At 35.7% G+C, this 17395-nt stretch overlaps 1 protein-coding gene across 1 annotated transcript in view; it reads left to right on the top strand.

Annotated features, from left to right (window-relative positions):
* Positions 1 to 17395, top strand: part of LUZP2 (leucine zipper protein 2) — a 500071-nt gene that overhangs the window by 203759 nt on the left and 278917 nt on the right. The window contains exons 2-3 of the mRNA XM_045066118.1: positions 12555 to 12668; positions 16022 to 16092. The gene's annotated coding sequence lies outside the window, so the exon portion shown is untranslated. The remainder of the gene's footprint in view (positions 1 to 12554; positions 12669 to 16021; positions 16093 to 17395) is intronic.

Genomic DNA, 17395 nt, shown 5'->3' with positions numbered 1-17395 from the left:
ACCATACAATGTCGTACGTTAGTATTTGTGTTAGCAGAGTGTTGTTAAAAAGGAGTCCGATTTTTCAGAGGCCTCTATAGCAGAAGAGCATTTCTTTAAGAAGCAGGGTGACCAGATGAGTACCCTAGGAAGCTAGCCATACTGGGAGGAGGAAAGAAGGGTGAGAAGTTGAACAGGTACAAAATGACAAGGATAGAAAGAGGTGAGAAAACAGGACAAGTATTCAGGTGATCATCACCTTTATTAAAAAAATACAAACAAAAACAAAACAATAAAACCACCTCTACCTTATATTATCCCTTCATGCATACCATTTTTGAGAACATTAGCGGCCTAATACAAAGCTGATTACAAATCAGGTCCATCGGGAAACCCTAGGCAATTAACTTAATAAAAGGGTGCACAAGATTCACTTAAAGCAATTGTTGAGAAGTTATATTAATTTTTAGCAGTCTGGAACGCTCCTCCTCCTTAAGGCCTGTGAAAATCACCTGGAAAGCTTGTTAAAACGGATTTCTGGTTTCTACCTCGCTGCAAGAGATTCTGATTCGGAAACTCTTGAGTGGGATTTAATAATTTGCACTTCCACTGAGTTCCTAGACAATGCTGATAGTCTGGAACTCACAACACATACAAATCATTTGGATAGATTCAGATATTCTCACTCAAAAACCTGATGGAGACTTAGAAATAAAAGCATTTAAGAGCAGCGTGTAACAAAAAATCTGCACGTTGGAACCTTTAGAGACGGCCTTACAGCCTAATTATGTCATTAAGTGCCAACATTTTTTTTTTTATACTTCAGATTATCAATCTTCAGCAAGCTGGCTTCTCTTCTGTCTTTGGAAATTATGTCTCATGTTCCCTAAATGATTCCCTAAACATCTCATGTTCCCTAAATAATGTCTTGTGTTCCCAATCATTTAGGGAACGGGGAAGGAGAAGCACAAGATTGTCAAGGCAACCAAATTATTTCCCTTTTTAATATTTTTCCCTTTTTAAAAACCTCAATTTGTAATGGGAAAAACAATTCCTGAAGACCTAGGTGACTTCTTATCTCTTATTGTCTAAATCTAACATATGACGTGGCTGGAAACTGAGAAATTATAGAGGTGGCATTTGCAACCTCTAATGTGGGTAGATTATGCCAGTCAGAGAGAGGAGGAAAGGATTAGTGGCTAGGCAGCCAACCATATTAAGCACATTCTGGAAGGGTAAAAAGAATTTATTTGCTTAGAATGAGTCTAAACGTCATTCTTGGAGAAGACAATAATATGCAGAGTTATGAAAGAGTACAGAATATCCAGGAAATAGAACAAAATGTATTTTAACTAGAATATAGAGTAATAGAAGGGAGATGAAACTGCAGAGAGAGGTAAGTGTACTTCTTTTTTTGTTTGTTTGTTTGTTTTTTGCAATTGTATCTACGTTTTGTAGTTAGCGTGCTCCTATTCATATTTAGTACAAAAGTATGTTTTATCTAGTATGTTTTATCTCAAGGTACGATTGCGGGATAGTCCTTCAAAATGTTCAGTAATGATTAGGAAAACTCTTTCTAGGTATCAGCCTCTTTTGCTTATGGGTCCTACCCACTGAATCATAAATATTTGGCAGAGCTGATTACTGAAAGAAGTGTGCACAGCCTTCCACTGCCCCTTCATTATTTCTGCAAATGTTACCGTATTTATATCTGTGGGGCTCAAAAGAGGAGAGAAGGGAGGAGCTTGGAACTTCAGGGAGAATCTAGTTCTTTCCATGAGTCCTGAGTCTAAGGAGAGGAGCTTGTGGAGTGATAGCAGCCGTAGTGTCTGCCTCTCCCGGGTGCCAGTTTTTATCAGATCCTCGGAACATGAGAAATTGAGTAAACATGAGCCAGGATCCATTTCTCCTGTTAGATGTTTCCCCCTTGGAAAGTAATAGAAATTCACACCTCTGGTGAGTGTTTCCTTTTGCCCCCTGTGATTATCATTTGCTGTGATCAGAACCATTTAACATTTTAATAGGTCTCTGCCAGTGTCTTCTAGAGTGAAAGTGAAAATCAGTGGGGTGAGGTTTCCGAAACTCTGTGAAGTCCTGAAAGGAAGAGATTAATATAAACGGAAGGTGGTTATTTTATTATTCTAAAGATGCCTTTGGACTTTTCCCTCTGTAGAATCACAGATACCATGCAGGCCTTATAGCTCTCTTCCCCCTTGCTTTAGAATCTGACTACATACAATTTGCAGAATGGAAGGATCTGAAACCACTCAGCATAAGAAGCTTGCAAAATCCATATAACTCCTATCATCAGTGACGCCAAGGACAAGATTCATTTCATGCATCAAACAGAATGCAAAGTTGTGGATTCCTCTACTCCTGGTGAAATGTATTTCTGTACAAATACATGAAGTTAATAAAAGCTTAACACTTTGATTGTGTATTGGCAGGACTATTTTTCTCCGTGATTAATGATCTCATATTCCATGCCAATACTATAGCAAACCCTTCTGAAATTATTTACTACTTTTTGAAGGTAGTCTAGTCATCCTTTCTCTGATATGGATTTCTTTAATCACAAAGGATTTTTACCACCTCAGTCATTCATTAAGAATGTATCCCACCCTGTCTTCACTGCTGAACTTAATAAATGTTGTTGGCATAAATTCGTCAAATCCTGAGGTCTTTATGCACATGCACACACATGCATAATTTTATATAAAAACAACAAAGTCTATCTTCTTCTTTTCTTTGTTTGCTCAGACCTTCCTTCCATAAATTTCCTCTCCCTGCAACCCTCCTCTGCCAATTCTTAACCTTTTTGATTTCAAATTTGTATGCTTACTAACATGATCCTATCTATATAGGCACATTCAGACACAAACACATATTTGTACATTCACAGAGCATGATTCATTGTTACTACTGTTATATAAATGCATCACACTTTTAATTTTTCCTCTTATTACTTAAACATAACTCACGGCTCTAATTGACATGTAACTTAACCTTAAAATAATATAGTGTATCATGTTGTCAAAGAAAATCAGAGCCAGACAGTAGTTGAAGCAATTAAAAAAAAAAACAAAAAAAAAAAAAACAAAAAAAAAAAAAACAAAGACAAAAACAAACAAACAAAAAAAAAAACAGATTTTTACTCAGGGACTATTGCAATTGAGGAAAAAGAGATCTCTGTATAGAACTGAGCTCAACTTTACATACAGCATGGACAAAAAGGGATTTCCAGCTAAGGAGTGGGGTGAGGTCAATGGATGGAAAATGATGAAGAAGAAACATTAGGAATATGGGAGGGTTCTGGTCAACCCAGGATTCTTACTGAAAGCAGACTGAAAATGTCAGATATTAGTATCCAAGATGCCCAGATACTGGAGGTGGGAATTCTGGCTAAACTGATTAGCAAGATTCCTGCCACAACTTGGTGCTATGGTCCTGGCAGATGCTGAGGAACTTGACTAAAGTTTGATCAGGGAGAGTCCTTGTCAGTGTACATAACATGATTTATCCAGAACTCTTATTTTGTTTCCAGATATTTATGATTAATGCCCCTTTAAATTTATGTTTGCAAGGCCCAGGACTTTTATTTCTATGAATACATTCTCAAGTGTAGGATTGTTGGGAGTTGTGGGGTTTTTTTGTTTGTTTGTTTGTTTGTGTTTGTTTGTTTTTTTAGTTTAAAATACTCTAGCCAAAAGGCTTGTGATACTTCAGGTTTTGACTGTATTTATATGTGAGACCCTCTTTCTCCCAAAGGATGCTTTTCCAGCTGTCTTTTACACAGGGGCACAGAATGAATTCTGCCACACATCTATAGTCAGCTTTGGCTTTCCTTCGTTCATACTGGTAGACCTTGAAAGAAAATTACCTTGCAAACATCCTGGTGATCACATGGACTGTTCAGTCTGATAAAACGAAAAGGGAACGAGTGCCTTTAGGTAATACAAAGGTCTTTTAACAAAACGGTCCATGACCTTTCTGTCAAAATTCAGAAGAGTTTCAGAGTTCTTCTGAATTTCCTGAGGGCAGACATTGTAAGTGTTTCCCATGCTGCAACGCCCCATGGCCAAGCCAAGTCAAAGTCATTTTTATTCAATCTGCTTGCGTATGAAATATAACGATATACACTTTGGAACAGCTTTGACAACTGCAGGGAGAATAATTTAAATCTTTCTTCCTTTTGATATACTTTTGAGTTATTAATCTGACTATATATATTCCTAAATACATATTTCTTGGCATTTCACAGAGAAATAAATCACCTATAGAAAGTATTTAAAACTCCTGAGCATGGTGTTTAAGAGTTTTGATATTTGAATTTTACCAATTTCTTCAGGTTTTACCAGTGGTTCAGTGAGTACATCACTTAGATGATGATGTTTGCTTGTTTATAATGTATATACACTCAGCACTTCCCTTATACATTGTCATTACCTATGTCATTCTCTCTGCTTAGGATACCTTTCCCTCTGTTGCATTTAATAATCCTATGTGTCATTCAAGGCCCAACACAAATATTTTTTTTCCATGAAATTTTTAATAATTGTTTAACCTGAAGTTGATCTCTCCTAATGCCTTACTCCTGTCACATTTTGTCATATGCTATCCTCATCATGATGTGGGTTCTTCGTTCCTGTATATTACATGCTATTGGATTAGGGATAATGTATTGCTAATTTTTTTGTTTTGTTTTGTTTTTCTCAAAGATTCTTACCTGTAGGAGGAACCAAGAAAATACTTACAGGGTCCATAATTTTTATAGAGACCATATAATGTGATATTTTGTCATCAAAGGTATCCAGGGTTGAAAACCAGTCATTTACTGTGACCTTGGAGAAATTATTCTGAACCTGTGCTTTCTTGCTTGTGAAAGGAATGTAATATCACTTACATTTCTGGGAAATTATGAGAATTAATCATCTATGTAAAACATCTGCCCGTGTCTGATATATACTTGTATATAATAAATACTGGATGGTGTTTTTTTAAGCATAAATGACAGGGGGTACCTTGGAGGGTCAGTCATTTAAGCATCCTTTGGCTCAGGTCATGATCCCAGGGTTCTGGGATCAAGCCCCACATCAGACTCCCTGCTCAGCGGGAAGCCAGCTTTCCCCTCTCCTTCTCCAACTCCCTCTGCTTCTGTTCTTGCTCTCGCTGTCTCTCTCTCTCTCTCTGTGTCAAATAAATAAATAAATAAAATATTAAAAAAAAAAGAATAAATGACAGGGAACTATGATTACGGCTGCCATAATAAGTGATTCTTTAAATGTACATAGAAACACTGCAAATCTGTTGAACAGAAGTTTGCATTTCTGCAATTATTATTTTTGTTATATTTCTGTGGGAAAGCAAACCTTAAGATCTTATGACACTACTCCAGATCTTTGAATTTTATGAGGCTTAAATCTGAAGACATTGGAAACACTCTGGAAGACTTTTTCATTTAAAACAAAAGCTTAAAAACAAAGTAAATTGGAAACATTATAACATTACTCCAAGATAAGCTTTATTTTTATAATTTTTGCATTTAGAATAAAGTGAGAGGAGTGCCTGGGTGCTCAGTGAGTTAAGCCTCTGCCTTCGGCTCAGGTTATGATCCCGGGGTCCTGGGATTGAGCCCCGCATTTGGGTCTCTGATCAGCAGGGAGCCTGCTCCCCTTCCTCTCTCCCTGCCTGCCTCTCTGTCTACTTGTATTCTCTGTCTGTCAAATGAATAAATAAAATCTTTAAAAAAAAAAAGAATAAAGTGAGAAATATTCATTCTGACAGGATAGCAAAGGAGCAAAAATTGTAAGGAAGGATTTGAAGGATGGTGAGGACAAGCCTCAGGACACAGAAACCAGTTTGTAGGAGCTCCCGCTGGCCTGACCTAGGATCATCATTAAATTAAGTAAATATTAGTAGAAAAAGGAAGAGATACATAGTTCTAAGCATTCATTATTCTATACAGACTAGTGTGTAATTATTTATTAAAAATACTATCTGATAATTAACTTCAAAATGAAGGAGTGGATAAAATATATGACATCCAAATTCTGAAAAGAAAGGAACTATATAGCTCCCTGGAGAAAGGGATATGAGGTGATTTTTCTATCTAGATTGACAAGAGTAGGTGAAGGCACTCCAGGTTGATGTGAGAATCTTTAACTTCATTTTAATTTCAGTTTCAGTTAATTCATGCAAATGAAAATAGACAAAACTACATTTAAAGATTTTCGAGAAATATTCTTTGATTGATAATTAAATATGGCACATGTAAGAGGAAAGATACGGAAACTGAGCAAAGAAAATGGAAGGAGAATAAAGGTCATTTCAAGCCAGAGGGAAGATGGCCTTGACCTTGACAAAACCAAAGAGCACCAATATTTTAAGTGTTAAGTTGATGTCAATAGAACTGTAAGTTCAGAAAACCTGATTTGAGAGCAGCTCATTAAATGGATTGAGAAAGGAAATCAATTAATATATAGTGCTATAAATAGATAATGAGGACTTGAGCTAGGACAGTAGTTACAAGTAAAAGTGTTCAAATATTCAGAGTTAGAGAAGAGATGAGATTGAATCAAACAGCTGATTGTCTTTGAGAACTAAAGAAAATAATTAGCTAAATAATGGCCCCCGAACTCCCATCTTGAGTGAAATTGAACATATTTATTGTCAACATTGACACCAGTGGGAAAACTGAACAAAATGTCAAATCCCTTTGAAGGCACTGGAGAATTACTAGAGTGCAAGGTTGCAAGTACTCAAAGGACTAATCTCTGAGAAATGAAGTACTAAGAAGTTAACAACAGAGACTATGCAGTAAATTATTTAGAAATATGAGCACCACCATTCTTATACACTCATTTACAATATGATTTTAAACATTTTCTCATGAAATGAAGTGCATTTCTCTGCCTCTTGAATGTGTCCTGAACTTGTGACTTGCTTTGTGACAGAGGCAGTATGGCAGATGAGATGTCATACTACTCCAAAGCCTAAATCTGAAAATACTCCTTTATTTTTGCTGATTTTCTTAGCACCCTAACCAGTTGGAATATGGATAAGCACAGGCTAACTTTCTTGGTGATGAGGGACCCATGAGACACTATCTTCACTCACAACTGATAGTGAGTCAACCACAGAAACAGAGCCATTTATTTGACCAGGAAATGATCACAGAAGCAAAAGCAAGCCCAGCCTGAAGGAGCCATGCCTAGATGAGCTTAGGCCAAATTTTTGACATTAAGAATCATGAAATAAATGAATGACAATGAAATGGACAAATTTCTAAAAATAATGAGTATTACTAATATTGACATAGGGACAGTTAAGGATATCTGAACAGTCCATATCGCTTAAAGTGTTAAATCTGTAAATAAAGACCTTCTTACAAAGGAAACTGCAAACCAGATGGTTTACATGTCAATTCTACTCATTCAGGTGAGAAATACTGCCAGTCTCACACAAATTCATTCAGATAATAGGAAAAGAAGGCACATGTCCCAATTTTTTATGAGCTAAACATAATCTAGATACGAAGTTTTATATGGATTTGAGGACAAAGCACTTTATAACTAAATTTCTCCCATGACAATAAATGTAAAAATCCTAAACAAAATAGTAACCAACTGAATCTAACAGAATTGTATATAACCAACAAAATGATTGATTTCAGTAATGACAGCTTGATTTAATGTAGTCATTAGTCATATGTGAAATGAATCCGTATAATCCAGCACATCAATAGTGTAAAAGAAAAAATGTATGTGATCATCTCAGTGGATACATTTGTGAGACCAGTTTTTCCTGCGACACTGCTACATTACAAATTACTCTGAAAGTCTGATTGATGGCTTACAATCAAATTTAGTTTTCAACTCATGTTGAAGCATCCCTAGGGTGTGTCTGCTTCAGAGTATGAATCAAATTCAGGTTTGCTGTATATGTTTTCTTTCTGAAGAAGCCTGAAGTTGCAGGAGTTATCTGGGGGAATTTCTTCATGGGGCCATTAACAGGAGAATGAGAAACTAAGCCAAATTAGACAGACAACATTTATAGTCTTCAACGTGTCCTGTCCATTAACATTCTGTTGAAGAGTCACATGACCAAATGAATGGTGTGGAGGGTTCTCTCCTGCCTACATGTGTAAGGTTGCTAAGGGTGGGAGGAACAGAAGAGCTGTAAGCAAATAACATACACCACAATGAAAAAAAAAAAAAAAAGAAAAGAAAAAACTAAAATATTGGACAGCATTCAGATCCCACTCATGATTAAAACCGAACAGATTTAGAAACCAAAAATAAAATAAAGCATTTGTTTTATATCTGATTTTAAAAAATTGAAAAGTTAACTAAAAAAGCCTATTGGAAATACCATATTTGTAGTCTTAAAAGTTTTCCTCCTGCAGTCTGGAATAAGAAAAATGTGTCTATATCCCTGCAATTTGGAATAAACAAAGGATGTGTTTATTACACATTTTACTGAACATTGTAGAACAATCCTCGGTCCTTGATAGCAAAGTAAGATAAAGAATTTAAATAAAAGACTTAAGGATTGAAAAAATTAAAAATACCTTTGCAGACAATATGATTATACTTGTAAGAAAATACAAAATGCTCCACAAATAATTTTTATAGTTGATAATTTGCTGAATGCAAAATCATACAAAGATCCATGTTTTAATATGCTAGCAACATGTCATTTTAAATGTTTGTAAGACATAATATTTATAATCAGATAAAAATATTTTTCATACAATTACAAAATTAAGTGGTACAACTCCAGTGAACAGCTCTGAATATAAAAGATGAATACTTTGATCTATACTTATATTATCAATGTGTATTCATCAAAAGACACCATTAAGAGATTGAAAATTCCAACAGCAGGAGAGGTAATTATGTTTTCGATACACTTCAATACACTTAACCATCAAAGAGCTCATCTATGAACTAAATGAATATCACCTACAAATAAATAATAAGCAATGGGCAAACCAATGCACAAAAAGCAAAAGGCATGAGCAGGCATTTTATAAAAAATAATATTTAAGGCGCCTGGGTGGCTGAGTCAGCTAGGCATCTGCCTTTGGCTCAAGATGTGATCCCAGGATCCTGGGTTTGAGCTTCAGGTTGACTCCCCTGCTCAGTGGGGAGTCTGCTTCTCTCTTTCCCTTGATTCCTCTCCCTGCTCATGTGCTCTCTCACTCATTCTCTTTCAAATAAAGTCTTTTTTAAAAAATCATATTTAAATATCATTTTTTGTAAGGTACTCACTTTGGATCACCAGTAAAATATAAATTACAGCTAAAAATGCAGTACTATTGTACAACCAGTAGAGTGACTGGAAATTTAAAAATAATGACAATACCACAGTTTATAAGACTTTGAGGCAATTGAAATTCTTCACCTCTTCTGTGATATAGCTGATTTGGATAATTCTCTGGCAGTATTTACTGAAGCTGAAAATGTATTTTCTATAATGAAGCAATTCCTTTCTTAATTATGTACTTGGCATACATGTATTTGTATGTTAAATACAAGGCCTATGAAATATTCATATAACAGTCAAAACTTGGGGGAAAAGGTATCTGTTGATATTAGAATAGATGCATTGCAATATAATTACTTATTACTTTACTATGCAGTGATAAAAACTAACACACTATTTCTCCACATAATATGGACGAGTTTCACAAACTCCATGTTGTATAAAACAAATCAAATAACAGGCATTTAACATTTGCATAAATTTCAGACATAGGCAAGTGATTATGAAGTAGTAGAAATAAAAATATCGGTTATATTTGGGGAAGAGAGCGAATGTAATAAATGGGTGAAGTCAAAGAATTATCATCTAGGGTGCATGGTTCATTTTTAAAATTTATTCTATATTCACTTTGTGAGAGTTCATGAAATGTGTCCTGGGGATTGTGTAGTTCTTTTCTGCATAAGTGCTACAACTCAGCAGAATTCTTATTTAAAAAGAATGACCTGAAAACAGTAGTATCAGCTGAAAATTACAGCAAGTATTCACATACATTTACTCGCTGATGAAACATAATTAATATAGCTATCGTAAAGTCACAAACAAATTAGATGGTCTACTATCATTTTCTCTACCTGGCATTGTTTAGAAGGTCTTAGCCAGTATAATTAGCAAAAAGGAAAGAAATAAGAGTTATGAGAATAAGAGATGGTATTATTGAAAGAAAATATTGCCGTCCACTTGAAAAAAAAACAAACAAATCAACTAGCAACTCCTTGTTATAGTTACTTTGTTTAGTACTACTTTTCTTTCATAAGATACCTGGAATCAAGATCAACTTAGTCAAAGTTTTAAAAGAAGCCAGCAACATTCATGGAAGCAGTGGAGTGGAAAAATGCACCACATTAACAGCAATAAGTCTAACATGAAATGAGCAAAAGTTACTTTGAAGTAACTTTAAAGCATTGCTGAATCATATAAAAGTCTTAAAATAATATATGAAACCATCTGTCTTTGGATTGAAAGCTACCCTTTTGTTATGTATTTCCTTAAATATAACTATAATATGAATGCAGTTTCAATTAAATTCCCTATAGGAGTTTTTTGAAATGGACAAACTGATTCTAAAATTCACTGAGAATACACAGATACAGAAAAGGTATCAATAAAACTATGAATAAAAACAATAAGGGGAAAATATAGGAAGTAACAAATTGTAGCACACGGCTTTAATAATTAATCCATGATTTAGTGTTGCAACCAATTCATCAATACATCCTAATAGAAGTTCCAAAACATACAGTAAAAAGGAATTTGGTACATCAGAAAACCTCATTTCAAAATCAGTGGAGAAAGGATTGTCACAACTGTGCTAATACAATTGGCTATGCTTATCTAAATTATATTGCCATCTTTTCATATATACATACATGAAAAATACATAAATACAATATATTCCAAAATAAATTTTGTAGTTTAGCAACAATTACCCAATATATCTTCACAACCACTTTTAAAGAACAGTATTGGCATGTAGAAGATCTATTGGTGTAAGAGCAGTACAGACACCATAAAGGAAAAGACTTATCCCCATGTATATTTAAAAAGAAATTGGGGAGTTAGTAAATGTAATAATCTATAACAGATATTGAAAATATCTTTGCTATAATGACAGTTAAAAACCTTACTGGACAGGAGCTTCTTTAAATCAATAGATGAAATAACTGTTTTGGGTTGAGTTGTATCCCCCAAAATTCATATGTTGAAGTTCTCCCCATCCCTCAGTACCTTAGATATAACCTCATCTGGGGATGGGTGTCGATAGAAGCTACCATGTTTAAATAGGTCACCAGAATGGGCTCTAAACTAATATGAGTGGAGTCCTTATAAAAGGGAAGATTAGTCACAGAGTCACACACAGAAGACCATGTAAAGACATGTAGGGGAAAGATATGATCTGCAAGCCAAACGAGCAAGGCCTGGGCCAGAATTTTCCCTCACAGGCCTCATAAGGAAACAACTCTACCAACAGTTTGATTTTGAATTTCTAGCCTCTAGAATTGTGAGACAAAAAAATTTCTGTTGTTTGAGCCACCCATTCTGTACTACTTTGTGATAGCAGCCCCAGCAAGCTGTTACAAAAACTAACCCAAAATATGAATGGGTAGAAGGCATAGTCAGATGATCCCCAAGGAAAGAAATGCAAGTAAAACGATCATTTTCCTTGTCTACATTTTCCCTATACACACACGCACTTGCCATAACATACATAAATATACACAAACACACACTATTTGCCCATCTATTCCTTGAATAGGATCTTAGAGCAGTAACTTGATCCTTCTGAGCTCAATTATTTTATGTTTACAAAATGAGAATTACAGTACTGGTCTTACAAAGACCATAGGAGAAAGGTAAGAAAAAAATATGTACAGATGATATGGAGTTAAATGTCTTTCCTTCCTGAAACTCGTTAACAATCTGTTCAAATTTTACTCTAATTACTGTATTTATTTACTGATTTCATAGATACTTTGTTTTTTCCCCATTACCTCTTTAATAGCAATAAAGATTCTTAGACATGTTTGGGAAGGGCTGTCTTTTCTCTGGGCTTCCTCCCTACCTACAGAGATGAAGCAAGACCCCCACGTTCTGCCCTGACTCTAACCACAAGTATGTCTCCCCACAGTCAGAACCTGTCTAAATATTTGAAATACATTGGTTCAGGTCATATCTCATGTTGTAAGATGTCAAAGACCTTAGGAGGAAGTGCGGTGATGTCATGGAAAATAACTGTTTCCGAGAGGTACCTAATGAACCATCTTCAAGCTGTCAAAGACAGTATTGTTCAGGATGTTCTCTGTGGTTTAGAGAACCCTTAATGCAAAATAAAACCTTTGTTGTAAGACTGTTTTGTTTTCAATTTTTTTCCTTTTAGGTGGAAGAGGGAAAACAAAACATCCTAGTAATTAAGGTTCCAATGATCTAGATTTTGTTTGAAATGCAAGCACCTGTGATAGAGTTTAAAGAGGCTGAAGACCAGTGAAACATTTTGGGGGGGCTCTCATGCGATTTTTTTCTGTGTTAGACAGGACTATGAAGAGCTAGAAAAGCAGCTGAAGGAAGTCTTTAAGGAGCGAACCAACATCCTCCATCAGCTGACAAAGACATCAAGAGAACTTGATGGAATTAAAGTCAACCTTCAGGTGAGATGAAAACTAATTTTCCGGGCAGCAAAGGCTGAGAAGTCACGTGGTTTGTCTCGGTGAATTAGCATTAAAGACTCCTGCATTTTTTTAACCAGTTTTGAATATGTTTTGGGGTTTGACCAAGGGAGTTATTTATTATCATACGGGCTTTGAAAAGAAATGTCATTTGAAATGCAGTTTGGGAATCTGTGGTTTGCAAATTCAGAAAGGAGAAAATTATGTGCTTGGCAAGGCCATCAGTCTCTCATAGCTTCTAAGATCAATTTGACCCCTATGTTGAAAATAGGAATGATCTCTAGAAGAGAACTTTTAATTCCACAAAGGATAATTCTCAAGAATCTTTAATAATCCTCATTGCTAAAATGGGAAAATGTCTTAGAAAGTCAAGAGTCGTCTATGAAAATGTATTAATACTCCATGAAATCTCAACCAAAAACTAGGTCTATGTCTGATAAGATGATTTTTTCTGAAATATCTGATATTTTGATATTTGAGCGAACAGTGAATTTTTTGAGGACATAATTTTAATTTTCATAATGTATCTATCTGTAAGGTACTATTGATGTGATTTTTTTTTCTTATTATACATGAGGGATTATGCTTAGATAAGATATTTTTGAATGTCACAAAAGAAACCAGTTTAAATACAGAAAATCTGGCTTCAGGGCTTATGTATTAGTTACTGCACAAAACCATGTTTCTGAACCATGTGGAGTCAGTGCTGTCCTTAGCTTTCTTTTCCTTGAAGGTGATGATAATGATGATGATGGTGTCCATAGCCATAAAAGCTTATTGAACATGGTCAAGGCCTTGTGTTAGGTATTCTTTGTACAATCTTGATTTTTTACATAAAGACTGCTCTGGTTACTAGTAGTTTCATCCTGTAGGTAAGAAAACAAGACCTAAAGAAAGGTTAAGCAGCTCTAGGGGACACAGAGAAAATTAGGTGACAGCACAGGTATAGGAGCCCAGTGCCCAAGCTCCTGTTTTAGAAGTTATGTTGCAACTTGAGGACATAAAAATAAGAGAAGAAAAGCCACCCATATTCCATTAGAGTACAGAGACAGGCAGCAGGGTAAGGACAGTGCTGCAATGTAAGAATATATAGAACATTAGGGAAGCCCTGACTTGGATGAAAAGGGAACTAAGTGAAATTTCTGTAGGAAGCTGATACCAGAGTTGCACTTTATCATTATGTAGAAATTCACCAATTATATGAGGCTGCAAAAAATGTTCAGTACACCTGCACCTTCTCAGACTCAGGAAATACCTGGCACTTTGAAACTCTATCATGCATATGGTGAGATGCCTGTGCGTGACCAGGACACAGTGTCTCACTGGTAGCCTAAGTTAAGACACCCAATCACATTTTGAAAAATTGCTTGATAAGAATGTATAATTTCATAGAGTCATGTTTCTTAAAAGGGTAACAATTGTACCACTGAACGTACTTGCAATTTTTAAAATGCCTTTCTTTCTTTTTTCCATTTCCTGTCAGCCAGTGTACAAGGTATTTTTCATTTTCTATCTTATTAAATCCTCTTAGCAACCTCTTTACAAAATTTTACTCATAAAATGAGGAAACAAGTCTCAAATAGGCCAAGGAAGTGCCTGGTCATATATCTGATAAATACTGATTCTAGATTTTAAACTCACAGTGAATACTACAGAGCCCATTCTACACCTTTCCTCTAGTGGGGCTTCATGAAGATAGGAGCTTTGAAAGTCTTATAGTCTTTTCTCTGTAACCATAGCCCCAGGATGGATGGTCATGGATGGTAATGCAGGTCAACCAATAAGTATTATGTTGATCAGTTAGTAGGTGTCTCAACCTTTAACATCTTCATAGGAACTAAGAATATTTTCCAAGTATAATCCACTTCCCTTGGCATTTCTGGGTAAATGATAATTAAGAACATGCTGGCTCTCCTACTGAGATATATCTTGCTGACTCCTGTCTGCACCTGCACTTTCCATTTCTGCATCTCATGTTCTTTTTCATTTGTTTGTTCTTTGGTTTTAAATTTCTTGAAGACAGTCATATGCTTGATCATAGTTTCCTTCAGAATGCCCAGAATATAACAGATGGTCAATAAATGAATAAGCATGTTTTAATGTATTTTTCATCAACTGTTTTTCCACATCTGTTTTGTCCTTTGAGCTTTCCAGTAACTGTCTAAAGTAGACACTTCAAAACTCTCATCCCTGATCTTCACCTAATGAAGTCAAAGAGCAGATTCCTTGACCTGCTCTAGGCTATAGATGTGGGGCTTGATCTCAGGACCCCAGGATCATGATCTGAGCCGAAGGCAGGTGCTTAACTGACTGAGCCACCCAGGTGCCCAGAAAGAATTTTTTCTCATGTGATTTAGCCCATCACATCCCAATAAGAATGCTGATTCCACTGTATGAAAGTTACCTGATTTCAGCATTAGCCGATAAAATTTGTGAAGGCAGACACTGTGCCTCTGCACAGGACTTTGCATAATTCATGATAGGTATTTGTTAAATAGATATTAAGTAAACAAAGTATTTGCCATTCCTAAGATTGTCAATTTTCTGCCTGCCACAGCTGCTTTTCCTGCAAACAATATCACTCCTCCTTAGTTTCAACGTCTAATATCAAGAAAGATAGGTTACCCTGTTAAATAGTTTATTGAGTACAAATAAGAAAGTTCTTAGGGAAGACTTAATGGGAGGGATTCTGTAATGAGAAGAGCTCAGTGTGCTTTTCTACTTGAAGTCATGGTCTGTGGATGTTGAATTTGCCAGAGTAAATAAACACTAATGACTGAGATGATACTTTATTTTTCCCCCTTTATACGCCCTATCTTGTCAGAGCAGTTACAATTTTACATAACCCTAGTTTTTCTGTGTATTCTAAATAGACAAGACCAAACAGGTACATGCTTTTGGGCTTCTTTGATCGTGAATTATGTCATCACTTAGCAGATTCAGAAAGGTCTTTTATGTCCATGTGAATTTGTAGAAACGATGCCAGAGCTGGCTTGACATGCTTGCAGAGAACACAGTGAAACTTCAAGTTGAAGAGCAGAAGATGTGTTTTATACTCACTTGTAAAGAGACCTAGGTATTGGAGAACGTTTTCCCCTCCACCGAACCTCTAAGGGCTGAGGCTCAGTTTATTCCCTTTCACCACTGGGTAGCACCTGTGCTTGGCGTCATAAATTCCTCTGGGCACCCTTAGAGCCCTGACGATCACCGTGCCTCATTTGCACCTTCTTGTCTCAGGATGGAAGAGCAGTCACACCTGTGCCATAGAGACAAAAGTAAAGTGAGCCCCAATTTATCACTTGAATAAGATTTTCTTTTCCCACTTTTCTTATCAGTCTTTGAAAAATGATGAGAGATCTTCCAAAACTGATGTTGAGAAGCTTCTGGAAATAGGTCAGAGACAAAGGTAAGACTGTGATTTCCTTTCATTTTCTCAGTTTTTTTTTTTTCCCCCAGAGTGTCAAACTCCACTCAGAAATTTCACAAAAATTGGGTCATTCAAAATGCATTAATTCACTTCTCTTCTTACTGACTCTTGAAGGGCTCAGAATCTTATTGAAATGCAGGTTTGTATACAGTAAATCTATGGTGGGGCTGGAAATTGTGCATTTCTAGCAAGTTTGCTAGTGATCATAACGCTATGTTGCTTGTCTGCAGATCACAGAATGTTTACATGCCTGTGAATTTCCCCCTTTATCCGAGTAAGATAGACCCTAGCAAGTCTGTCGGTCAACAGACAGATGAAATAACACTGATTTCAGTGGGCCCTGTGTAATAGTATCAAAACTTGATCATGGTGGTAATGGTGGGGGTGGTGAAGAATGGGGTAATCTTATTAACAATACAAGTAGAATTAATATAATCTTATTAGTGTTGGATTGTGTTTTTTTAAAGAAAGTATATTGTGAGATAGATTTCTATGCAGTATGAAAAGCTATATGATTGAAATTGCCTCTCAAAGGAAAAAGATACTTTAAGTAGAAACAAGCTACTATTTGTTACACATTTAGAGGCTCTGCCAGATGCTTTATATATATTTTCCCATTTCACCCTCACTGTTGTCTTATAAACAGTTATGATTATAACTGTTTAATAGATAGGAAACGGTTGCTCAAAGGGCCTAAATGAGTTGAAGAGAGTTGTGTTAGGTGGAATTTACTTGACTGGTCTCACCCAGTAGACACACCTTTTCATGTTAGTTATCTGATCACAAAGCAGCCTAGATAATCTTCATAGCAGAAGATCAATTTCAGGGTTTTATCCCAAGTTTGAAAACTTGTTTAAAATGTGTAACTTGTATAATGTACACGAAATCAGAATAGAAAACTCAGTAAATTCTAACAATAGGTAATGTCTCAGAAGGATATTACATTAGATATATTAATTTTTGTTGATTACTTAGAAAGAGATATATAAAAATCATGGTTCTCTGAAGGTGAAGCAGGCTGTGTATCTCATTTTGAAAAGAAGAGATACTAATAAACCATCAAAGAAAAAGAGTATTATTTTGGAATTTTAAAAAATACTGACTGATGGCAAATTTAGAAGTATTATCTGAATCTGAACAGCACATTGTGTTGTAGATGCCATTCTGTCTGAATGTCCTGCTCTTCCTAACTCTGCTTCCTCTGGGCTGCTTGCCACCTAACACTTATCTGCAGAAGTGGTCTCAAGAAGTCATGCTTCTTTAATGTGACTCCCAACATCAA

This window comes from Mustela putorius, unplaced genomic scaffold (genome assembly GCF_011764305.1).
Source record: "Mustela putorius furo isolate JIRA1106 unplaced genomic scaffold, ASM1176430v1.1 tig00003859_pilon_pilon_pilon, whole genome shotgun sequence".
In the NCBI taxonomy this organism is placed as follows: Eukaryota; Metazoa; Chordata; class Mammalia; order Carnivora; family Mustelidae; genus Mustela; species Mustela putorius.
This window is presented reverse-complemented; position numbering and strand designations above follow the sequence as displayed.